The following is a 12,447-nucleotide window of genomic DNA, read 5'->3' as shown; positions in this document are numbered from 1 at the left end:
ATTTAAAGCTGACAAATACCCAAGTCTAAATAACACTGTTTCTTTATAACTAGTGTTAAAAGCAAGACATTTTAGATAATAAATTATTAATTGTATTAAAGTGAGTTTAAAAAGATTTTATGTTTAAATATATATATATATATATATATGTGTGTGTGTATGTGTATATGTATAATTTTTTTTAAGGATTGTTGAAATTACATGGCATGTCATTTTAAAATTTTCTGTTCATGTGTTAATTTCATATGATGAACTATTTTAATGCGATATAATGAGTCGTTACCTGTAAAATGCTATGTGATTGTTTTTGTATTTATAACTTGAAAAAACATCTTTGCAAAAGCTTACTGAGATTGTTCCAATAAAGAAGTACTTTTAGATCTTGGCAGCCACATCTCTTACTGTTATACACAAGAGGAAATGAGGTTGTCTAGCCAAGAGATGGATGTGAATGAAGGCCAGTGACAGTTAGGCAGCATGACACTGAATCAAGAGAGATGGTGACTGTTGAAGCAATATACTGACCCCATGTAGAAAAAAATGTGAAACCTGGCGTGATGATGATGGTGATAGTGTTATGGTGAAGTGTGCTATTCTACATGTTGAAAAAGGGACGCAACACATTTGAACCCAAGCTGCACTTGGCAAACAAGTTTTGATATCTCACTAAGAGTATATCCTTCTCCTAAATAAAGCCTGCATCAGCTAGGAAAAGTCTGACCCTACAGGTACTCTTTAACAAAATCTATGGATTTATGCTGCTCATTCTGAGTAGAGACTGCCACTTGTAATATGGAGTGGAGGTGGGTCTCCATGAAAGTGAGCTGACCTGGGGTCTTACAACAATATTTTATATCATGTGAGTCTTCCACTAGCCAAAGGCAACTTGCTGTCAGTTTAGCATTGAGCCAAACTACTTCTTGGCTCCAACTTTTCCAACTCCTGAAGGAAAACTCTTGCCCTTCTCATTTCTCTAGCTTAGAGCCTCCATCATATAAATGTAGATGCCACAGCCACTCAGGGCCTCTTTTTCAAGCACCTAAAACCTGACTGCAGCACTGTAACCACTCCCTTTCTACGCTTTGACCCAAGTTCTGGAGGGATCTTCCTTCAAATCTTAAAGACCTTTCTGACTACTTCTATTTTCAGGCACAACTTAAAGAACATTTCACAGCACAGGCTGCTTGTAAATACTCTGCTTCAGGTCACATAACCTAGACTCCTTTATCTCTGACACAGACTGCCTATCATTTCACTACAGCATACCTTCTCTAACTCCTAATATGCTGCTGCTCAACTGATGTAAATATTAAATTATTATTTTCTTTAGTTGTATATTAACTAATCCTTTGTTTTTAGAGTGCTCTTTTATTGTATAAAATTATTTTTATGTTTTCCACTTGATATGTCTTCACATCCTGGACTGAGGATGAAATTGGTCCAGTGGGATCAGTGCTCTACCTCAGTTAACAAATTGTATAAATAAATAAGCAAATAAATACACCTTTATCTCACACCCCTTGCAACTTTTCCTCTGGCCAGGGAACAACATTACAGATTGAGGTCTTGCACAGAGGAAGTTCTCAGCCTGTGGTAGCTTGGAACCAGTCTAAACTTAGATGATAGGCATTATCAGTTTATGGTCTGTCATATTGAGGGTCTTTCTGACTGTGAATCAAAAAATACTGTTAACCTCTTTGTGTTCAGGATTATAATTTCATTGTAATATAGAGATGGGCACAAGTGTTTCACGTAACTTTTGTAGTTTCAGTCTGCTCCATCATTTATGTTCCCTGTTATCAGCTCAAGCCTGTTACCTCCACATGCACAACTGATGGTGCTCTTCACTATTTATGTTATGTGTGGTTCATTTAGTTCTCCCACTTTTCTGTCATGCTAGTATTTTAATTACTGAATGGTATGTGCCTTCTTCTATTTGTACCGCAGCTATTTACTCTGTGAACTGCATTGTCTGGTGACAATATCCCTTCTGTAACTGCAAACACATCAATACTTCATCGTCCCTTAGCACTGGTCATTGAATTTATTCTGTGAACCTTCTTATTAGGGATTATTCTGTGAAACTACATATCCCGGCTGTTAGTCTGCAATGTACCTGCCTCACAAGCTCTTGTACAGACTGAGCTATTTTTTAACAGTACTCACTGCATGTTCATTGCCTTTTTGTTAAACACCTTTTATATCATGGATTTTATGGCTGATTATTTCCTATGATATTCACCTTAATTTTTGTATCTGCTGTCATTACTTAATTCATACTTTTTCCTTACGAACCACATCATTGCTGAAAAGGTTATGTATTAATCCAGCTGTCCTGTTAACTGGTTACATTATACAAACAGGCAAGAATGTGATTTTCACAGTTTATCATTTATTCATTCTTGTTACTATCTTGGTTATCACTGAAGAAGGAACTTTTTTTTGCTGAGTAATTGCCCAGTGCACTGCAGACATATTTCAGTCATAAAATGGGGGTCACAAGAACAGACATTTTAAATCTTACATCACTGAGAGGGAAAAGTTCTTAAGTGCTATGGTGTCTCATAAAACTAATATCCAGGTTCAAACTATCGACTATAGGATCAAAACAACTGAATTTGCTTAATCTCCATTATTCGTCTTTCCAGAAATGTTGAAGAACCATAACTGGCATGTCTAATACAGAGTGATCAGGTTGTGAAAATGTGCTGCATCTGAGGTGTTGTTTTCATGCTAAGCATTCAAGCTGCACAATTTTTTCCACATTGGCATTTTTTACGTGTCTTTTTCTAGCCAATAAGAAATGAACCAATTATGTACTTCCTTTTCTTGGCACAGTTGGATATGTAAGCACTGTATCTAGCATCAGTAACTTAATAACTTTTGATGAAGAGCTCCTGTTAGACCAAAAGCTCAACTAATTGCAAAACCTGTGTTGGTCCAGTAAAAGGTATTACATCTCCTCTGTGTTCCAGGGTCTGTATATTCTCATCCGTGCATGAATTTAATTTCATACATCAAATATCTATATAAAAAAAAAGTTACCCTCACTATTAACTTCACTCCTAACTCTACTTCTGGTTCCAAAACAAAGGTTCTGCAAGCCTTCATGCAATGTAGACAACTGAGAAATTCCCAGAACCTTGCTCCCAATTCCACAACTGCCAATTATGCCAATGAATTTATGCCCATCCCATCTAACAAATAGCATAAACTAGGCTGTACCAATCAGAACCAAATATATTGGAGAATGTAAACATAACCATTTTGCTGGAATTCCAAAATGTAAAAAAATAAATAAAATAACAAAAAAATATAGATTGGGGAATAGAACATACACAGGCACTCATTCACTTACAGGCAATTCAGAGAATTGCCAGTTCTCCTTTGGCATATTTGGGGAGGTGGGAGGAAACTAGAGTACCTGGAGAAAACCCATATGAACACACAGAGGTCATGCAAACTTGGCACAAAAGACAACTCAGCTGAGAATCGAACTAGACGTCTTTCTATGAAGCAACATTGTTGCTTACTGTGTCACTGTGTTTTTATCACTGTATAATATTGCATTTGATTCCTGTTAAATTATTTAAATGATCTCCTTTTGTGTATTATCTTGCTGACTCTATTTTCTGAAGGCAGGATAATATGCTTTGAAATATGAAATACCAACACTTAAAGCATAGCATAACCTGTAAATGCATTACTGCGGTGTTCTGAACCACTGCTGCTTAATGTACTAAGTTATACAGAACGTTTCTCAGTTAAATGGATAAATAAACAAATTGTTGTTGACATGTCACTAGAAAAATGAGTATTACTGGTGGAATTCAGAAAGATGAGCAAGCATATACTGAAGATAGTGGCAAGTGGATAAATGTACTGTAGTTAACGTTAGTAAATTGATAACAGTCTTAGATGGATAGATACTGCCTGTAAATGTGAATAAAACAATAATAGGGTAGGCAATATCTTAAAATGAAATAAATATATAGACATCTTAGGCAATTAAAGCTAGCTGGCTATAGAAAGTAAAATAAACAGGTAAATACATTTGGGTGGTCTTAGGATCAAGTTAACAAAGCACTGTTAATAGTTAAAAACAAGTCCTTAGTAGTCAAGAAAGCATACATGTATAATTTATAAATCCACATGGATTGAGTTTCTCAGAAAAGTTTCACAGGACATCTCTGAAAATGTGGCATAGTGTTGCAATCCAAAGACCAAAGTCTACAGTGTACTTACGCAAATACTGTATGTCAAATAACCTGAGCATAGATTTGCAGTCACTCACTGGGTGTTTCACAAATACTCCATATCAGACTTAGCATGTGCACCTGTCAAAAATAGCAAAGCTACCCTGGGGAAAGTATGAAGGACACATTACATGGATATTTGTCCAGATGGTCAAAGACTGAAATGATCAAAACAGAGTGTTGGAGTGCAAACATAAGTGGACAGCATGAGCCATGCTGTTTAACAGACATGATGTGGGCTACATGTGGACACTGGTGAGGTCAGTGTTGCATGATGACATAGGGTTGGGTTTAGAAATGGACAGGAGAAACATGAAAAATCAGCTGACACAGGGAAAAGGTTAAGTAGTGAATACACAAATGCTATTTTCCTTTCCTTGATAGGTGGACCAAGGAGGAGATCTGAAGGGCCATATCCACATGTCTTTCTCTTGAAGATCATTGAGGTGTTCAGACTATTCAGCCTCTGTTCCACACCAGAGTTAAGGGTAGCCTGCTTTGACGCCACTCCTTGGAGGGTTCTTTAAATCTAGTGGTGGTGGTATGTAGTTTTCTCATCTTATTGTCACCAGACCAATCCAGCAATAAGCTAGCCATGGCAAAAATAGATAAATAATGATTCGTGGAGTGGACATTAGGAGAAACATCCTCTAACAAAAGAGCAGACATGTGACATGTACCCTATAAAAAGAGAAAAAAACAATGAAGCTCCTAGTCAGTGGAGAGTAAATCAGACATGCCTGTCAACTTCGTGAGCAGGTGAGTGGTTTGATGTAATCAGCTACATGCCCGAGTCTCTTCTAGTCTTCTTAAATTTAGATGGTGGCAACACTAACACTCTTTGCCACCAAGACCCTGGGTATCTAAAATGAACCCTGCAAAACTGTTTTTTTTTCCTTTGCTTCTGAACTGGCAAATGAATACCGAGTCAGTCTATCTGCATGTGTACTTCTTTTCACAGTTTAATGGGTCAGTATGGGTAAATGAGTTATGATATAAAACTGCCTACCAGACCTCTCCAGTCTGTCTGCCATTGTACTGTAGATAAACTGTAGGCAGAAAACTAATGTTTAAGTTCATGTGTGTGTGTGTGTGTGTGTGTGTGTGTGTGTGTGTGTGTGTGTGTGTGTGTGTGTGTGTGTGTGTGTGTGTGTGTGTCTGTGTGTGTCTGTGTGTGTGTGTCTGTGTCTGTCTGTGTGTGTGTTTATAAAAATCAAGTAAGAGTTTCTTGACATGGTGTCTTTTTGGCACAAAATGCTTCAAGTTTTGGTCTAGTTTAGGTTATTACTGGAAGAAAGATCTTATCTTGTTTTTAATTATCATTTAATTCGACAGTCTCCAATGTATTTTCATTTTCATTTCATTGTCTTGGTCTGTGAAATGGATAGTAAGAGTGTGAGTACATAGACCTCTCACCAGAAATACCTTTTCCTATTACTGTACACAAAGAGTAAATTAGACACTTTTATGCCAGTTTCAAAGTCTTAGTACTAAACAGGTATTCCTATAATGCTGTGAGAGATGCAGAATAATGCTCCTGCCAGCAGTAAGGTTTTTCTTATATTAAGAAGAATAACTAAGCACCAGTGCCTCTTTTCAAAAGCACTAGTCTGGTTAAGTGATTTGCTCAGAGCTGCACAACATATGCATGGGGTGGTGGGAATCGAACTTTGGGCAACAGGATACAGCTGATCTGCAGCACACAGCCTTAACCAAAAATACAGACTGTGAAGGCTGTGAACAACTAACTAGTTCTAGGTTTGATTCATTCAATCTCCATTTGCATACTGTGAAACAGATTGTGAAGGTTGTGAACACTTAGTCCTGAGTTTGATTCCTTCAATGTCTATCTACATACCACACAGCTGTGAGAAGCCGGTAATAGAAATAGGCAGCGGTGTAGCCTGGCATTCAGCTAGTATGCCACACATTATGATTTTCAGTTTTATTTTATTTTTTGTTATTTTGAATGATCAAGCATTAAGGATACCTTTCATTAGCTTCATGTATATATTTTTAAGTGCGTGTGAATTATTCAGTGGAATTAGCAGTACTCAAAAGGTATGCTGTCCAAAAACATTGCTTGGGTGGTGCAACAGAACATTTGGGAGCAAACTTTGGGGTATCAGTTGATATACCATTCCACACATCCTGGCTACACTGCAAACTGCATTAGCAATGACACAAATAGTTTCTCTCCAATTTTATTCCACAAAGTTACAAGATATAGCGCTTTCATCTTACTAGAAGACATCAGAATAAGAACACTGTTTTTCACTGAATTTATACTAAACATTATACAGACATAAAACATCATTTACTGCTTACGTCATTACCTGTTCTTAAAAGTTATATCATGATGCAAAGTTTAAGAGCAGGAAATGATGCAACTTTTAAGTGCAGGAAATGATGTAATTTTCAAAAGCAGGAAATTATGTTTTATGTCTGTATAATGTTTAGTATAAATTCAGTGGAAAACAGTGTGTTCTTGTTTTGATGAAGTCTTCTAGTAAGACAAAAGTGCTAAATCTTGTAACTTTGTGGAATAAAACTGGTGAGAAACTACTATTTGTGTCATTGCTGGTGGAGTTTTTTCTGAATTTGGAGCCAGTCCCTGGTTTGTCTTGTTTATTAGTTTCACTTATCCTGGGAATGATCCTACTTGTGAGTACACTACAAACTGCACGAACATGTTCTTCAGTCATATATATTATTTTTTAATTAAAGGCTAAACCTACTGAATGCTGTATCATGCATGTAGTGAAACAGATGTAAAACACGTTGTAGTCCTGTTGATGTATTTCTAGATTACTTAAAAACTATTTTTCTTACTTTCAATCTAGTGGAATGTGGTTACTGAAATGAAAAGTAACTGCAGTCTCATTTTCTCAATTTCTTGTTTACTTTACATACAAATAAATCTAAGATGTGAAGATATGGAAGTACTTATATTGGCTTGATGACTGACCAAACTTTAGTTGAATTTCTAGTCATCCCTTTGACTTTGTATTTTTAATACATTCTAATATGTGAAAAATTATTTACACCAGAAAAAAATACTGTTCCTCCTGTTTCATACAGTTCAACAGTGCACGCGCATGCATTGCTGTTCCTGGTCTGATAAGACAAAGCAGGTGGCAAACTAGTTTCTACCTGCAAATGGAGTTTCACATAGTGTGGGCCAGTTTCAGAAAGCTTTGCTGCACAGTGGAAAGCAAATTTGTGTGCTGAGCAGCAACGAGCAGAGTGTGTGCAATTCAGAAAAGCAAGCTGAACAAAACGGTCACACTAACCATCACAGTCAGGAATAGTAATAGTTTGTATTAGGCAATCAGAGCATTACACACCTAGCTAATAACTAGACTGTGACCAAAGGTGAGACTCAAACTCTGTACAGGTGAGGTAAACACCTTAACCATTATGCAACTCAAAGTATATGCAAATGGACATATAATGAACACATAATGACTTGGTAATGCACAACAATCTTAAAACGAGCATCTTTGATTATGCTAATGCAATTCATAAATGTGTAAATGCTGTGCATTGGAGATGCACCTGCCGTATATTTGAACCCGGCCGAATGTTCATGTTCTGATTGATGGAATCTTTAAACAATATTAGGGGGACACCACAGATTTAGTAAATGTGTGCTTGCAGGAGACTCTTATTACTACCATCCTCAATGGTGCACAATTGCCACTGGAGATGCAGTGTCATCCAACCTCGCTTAACGTTTCATGCACTCCACAATGTGAACATTTTAGACCGATAATGTATAGCTAGGGCACCTTTCAAGAAATTGTGGGCATATGTTGGCCTTATCTATAGCTCAGTAGGAGTCTTGGAATATCTATCCCAGTGGATACTAAGGTATGTGTGGATTTACATATATTAGCTACAAGGACCTTTCAACAACCTACTGTTCACATAGCAGGGGTATTTCAGGCATGAACCTCAAGAATGCTCCTGCAGTTTCTCAATGCCATGGTTCAGCATGTTGGAGAACATGTGTGGTTCCCACATACTCCAGGGGGGAGAGGGAGAGCCAACACCAACATCGTGCAAGATTTCTATGATATAGCCTGTTTCCCTGAGGTACTGAAGACTCTTGACTGTACCCAGATTGAAATAAAGGCCCCACCTGGTGAATCAGGAAAGAGGCACATGTACCACAAACATTATTACTCCATCAACTACCAGGTGATTTGTAATCTGCAGGGTATAATCTACAATGTGAGTGCAGGATACCCAGGCATTTAATCAGAACTTCCACATATGGCATACCTGTGAAGCAATGTTTATTTGAGGGGGGGTGTTCTACAGGGGTATCTTGTTGGTGATGCCGGATATATCCTGGAACCCTGCCTCTTGGCACTCATAAGCAATCCAGAAAATCCAACAGAGCATGTGTACAACCATGCCTTATGGCAAACAAGAAACATTAGATGTTAAGTTGTCAATCTCGCCTTCATTCTTGCTGGATGGGTTCGGAGCCGACCTCGGCTCCGACTCGGCCACTCTAAAAGCTCGAGAGTTGGTTCCACTGGCTCGAGGCTCCCCCTGTATCCCACAATGCTAGGCGTGTATTACCTCAGATCTCGTTTGCCGCTACAGCTATCGAGGTGTTGTTTTTCTACCGGCTCAGGTCAGTTTGTTAAATCAGTCTATCTGAACTAGTTTAAATCCCTTTTCTTAACCTAGTTTCTCATATTTCCCTACTTTAGTGGATTTTATCCCTTCTCTTCCATTATTCCCCTTTTTTTCCCTAAAGAACTTATATGTTCTTTCCTTAGGCCTTCGGGCCCTGCTATCCCTAGTGGAGTGTTTGTGTTTTGGTAGGGATATTTAATTAAACTAACTATCTAATTTTTATTAGTTTAATTTAATTTAACTTGTTCATAGTGTAATCGGTGTGGGTGTGTTCTGTGTGGTGGTTACACTTTCGGTTCCTTGATAATGTCCAAGGATTCAAAGGTCTCAGGCTTCAAGAAGTGTGACTCGTGCTGTCAGAAAATGTCTCTGACAGACGGTCACACTTCTTGTGTTTACTGCCTGGGACCTTTACACCTGCAGGACTCTTGTGCTGTATGCCATGGCTTCAGCCCCAGAGTCCTGCAGGAAAGAAAAAATAAACTTATTTTGAGAGGTTTACTTAAGCCTGAGGGTTCCCTTACTGTTACTTTGGGCAAACCCTCTAAGGCTTCTAGGTCCTCGGCTCCAGCTTCTGAGTCGAGGCCTAAGGCTTCGAAACCTCCGTCTGCATCGGCTCCAGCTGGAGCCGATGAGTCTCAGACTGCAGTTTCTGTGGTTTCCTCGGCTCCGGCTGGAGCCGAGGCTTTGGAAATTCCTGTGTCGGCTCCGACCAGACCATCGGAGCCGACATCTAGACAGAGGTCTAGGTCACCTTCTCTTGGCTCCGTTCATTCGGCTCCAGCGTCTCCCTTGCTGTCTGAACGGAGCCATAGATCTCACTCCTCTAGGTCATCGAGGCTTTCAGACCATGACCTTCAGAGGGTAGTGAGTTGACTTCTTAAGTCCGAGGCACTGGCCCAAATGCTTCAGAGCCCGACTCATCAGTCGATGCCTGACCCTGTTCCTCATTATGTTCCTCCTCCGACTCCCTTGACCTCGGAGCCGGGGTGTTTCGGAACCGAGACTGTGGTAGCGTCGGAGCCGATACAAATGTCTTCGGCTCCGTCGTCGGCTCCGATTTCTTCCTTGGAAGAATCTTGGCGCCGGACTTCCCTCGTCGGCTCCGAGGGGGTGAGTGGCATCAGACCCTTGTCCGACCCCGTTCTCCCTCTCGGTGCTTCGGCGCTGGTGAGTTCGGCTCCGACATCGGCCTCGGAGCCATCACTGTCGGTGCCGAGGGGGGTCCTCAGCTTTTCAGAGCGGGGGCCTCTGGCTCTGCCTGACAGGGGTGCGTTCGAGGTCATGCGGAGCGTGTTGGAACCTGGTTCAACTCCACAGTCGGCTCCGTCCACCCCTCCCTCTTCGGTGCCTCAGGTCATGTCTACTCACTCCCTCATCCCAGACCGTAGAGAGCCAGCTCCTCAGGAATCCCCTGTGGGGATCTCATCCTCTTCTGAGGCCTCTCCTGAATTGGCAGAAGAGCCTCCTAGGAAGAGAAAGTGTAAGAGGAAACACATAGACTCACCTGAGTCTGTCACCTCTGACACAGATTTAGAGGATTCCGAGGGTTCCCCCCATTCCCCTTCTGAAGATGTCTCCTTTGCAGACATTCTAGAAATCCTCAAACAGAGGGGAAATTGGCCAGCCCTTAACCCTTCGGAGGATGAATCTGTGTATCTTGAGGCGTTTGGCTCTCGCCCTTCCACCTCCTGAGTGTCCCCCCCCTTTGACCCCCTCATGCAGGTGGTAGCAAAAAAGGCATGGACGGCTCCTGATTCAGTGGACCCCACCCCCAGGAGACCCTCCAAATTTATCACGGCACCAACAGATAAACAATTTCTGACCAAGGGAGTTTCTGTGGATGCTATGGTGGTAGCTGCTGCCACTAAGAAGGAACTAGCTGATCCTTCGGTGCCTGTCCATCCACCTAACAAGGAATCTAGGTCTATGGACAGGTACGGGAAGCGGATGTTCTCGTCAGCGACCTTTGCAATGCGTTTGCTGAACTACCTATGCCATTTTACTCGTCTTCAAAGGGACTTGATCAAAGAAGCGAGTGACATGTTGAAGGATCCTACAGCTGTGGGTTTTCAGGACAAGATGAACACTCAGCTGGCTACCCTGAATTCTATAGCTAACTCCTCCATGCGCCTCCTTTCGTATGTGGCTGATGGAGCGAGCAGGGCCGCAGGGACAGGTGTGGCCTTACGCCGGCATGCCTGGATGCGGCTATGCAACTTTGCGGACCCCTTTAAAACGTCGTTCACTAATTCCCCGTTTGATGGATCATCTCTTTTTGGTCCTCAAGTGAAAGAAACCTTGACTAGGTGCGAGACAGATGGCAAGACTCTTTCTGCCGTCGGAGTCCATTTTTCTACTCCTTCTAGGCCTTACCCCAAAGGCCAGAAAGGTGGGAAAATGTGGTTCCGCAAACAATCTCAAGGGAATTTGCCTGACGCACAGAGTCGGTTCCCCTCCAGAGGCAGAGGAGGGAACAATAATGGTAGACGTCGCCCCAGAGGCAGAGGGGGTCTGCAGAACCAGGGCAATCGAGAAACCTTTTCCGACAAGCCCTTTCAGCATCCCTGAGGTGTTGCCCGACTGTCCACCTTCGGAGGCAGTCGGGGGAAGATTGTCACTGTACCCAGAAGCCTGGCTATCCCTAACTCAAGACAAGTGGGTACAGTCCATCATTTCCGAAGGCTATTCCATTCCCTTCGTTCGCATTCCAAACCAATCAAAAAAATCCCTTCCAGATGTTCCACCCGCTCAAAGGGATATCGCAGCTTTGGAAATTTCAAAGCTGCTTACAAAAAGAGCAATTCAGCCAGTTCCAGCAGACCAGCAAGGATCCGGAATCTACTCCAGGTTCTTTTTAGTTCCAAAGAAAACAGGGGACTGGAGACCAATTTTGGATCTCAGTATCTTGAACAAGTCGGTCAAGAAAACAAGATTTCGGATGGTCACGCTACAGTCCATCCTTCCCCTATTGGGAAAGGAAAACTGGATGTGCTCTATAGACCTTCAGGATGTGTACTATCACATAAAAATGAACAGACGCTCCAGAAGATTCCTCCGCTTCAGGCTGGGAACCAGTCATTTTCAATTCAGGGCCCTGCCCTTTGGTCTCACCACTGCCCCCCCGGGTGTTTACCAAATGCATGGCAGTGGTAGCTTCTCACCTGAGACGTCAAGGATTCCAGGTGTTTCCATATTTGGACGACTGGCTCCTCACAGCTCCCACCAAGCATCTTCTTCTTCTGGCCAGGGACTACACCTTTCGCATTTGTCAAAACTTAGGCATTTCAATAAATTGCGAAAAGTCTGTTTTGTCGCCTTGTCATACTATTACCTTCATAGGCGCAAATCTAGACACAGTCAACATGTCTGCGAGACTAACAGATCAGAGAATAGCAGACATACACAAACTGGTCTCGCTCCTCTTCTGCAGCAACAGAGTCAAAGCCAGGTTAGTTCTGAAGGTATTGGGGATTATGGCGGCTGCCATTCCTCTGCTTCCATTAGCCAGATTCCACATGAGAATCCTTCAATGGAT

The sequence above is a fragment of the Protopterus annectens genome, chromosome 16.part0 (assembly GCF_019279795.1).
Source record: "Protopterus annectens isolate FY-2018-M chromosome 16.part0, PAN1.0, whole genome shotgun sequence".
NCBI classification, from domain to species: domain Eukaryota; kingdom Metazoa; phylum Chordata; order Ceratodontiformes; family Protopteridae; genus Protopterus; species Protopterus annectens.
This window is presented reverse-complemented; position numbering follows the sequence as displayed.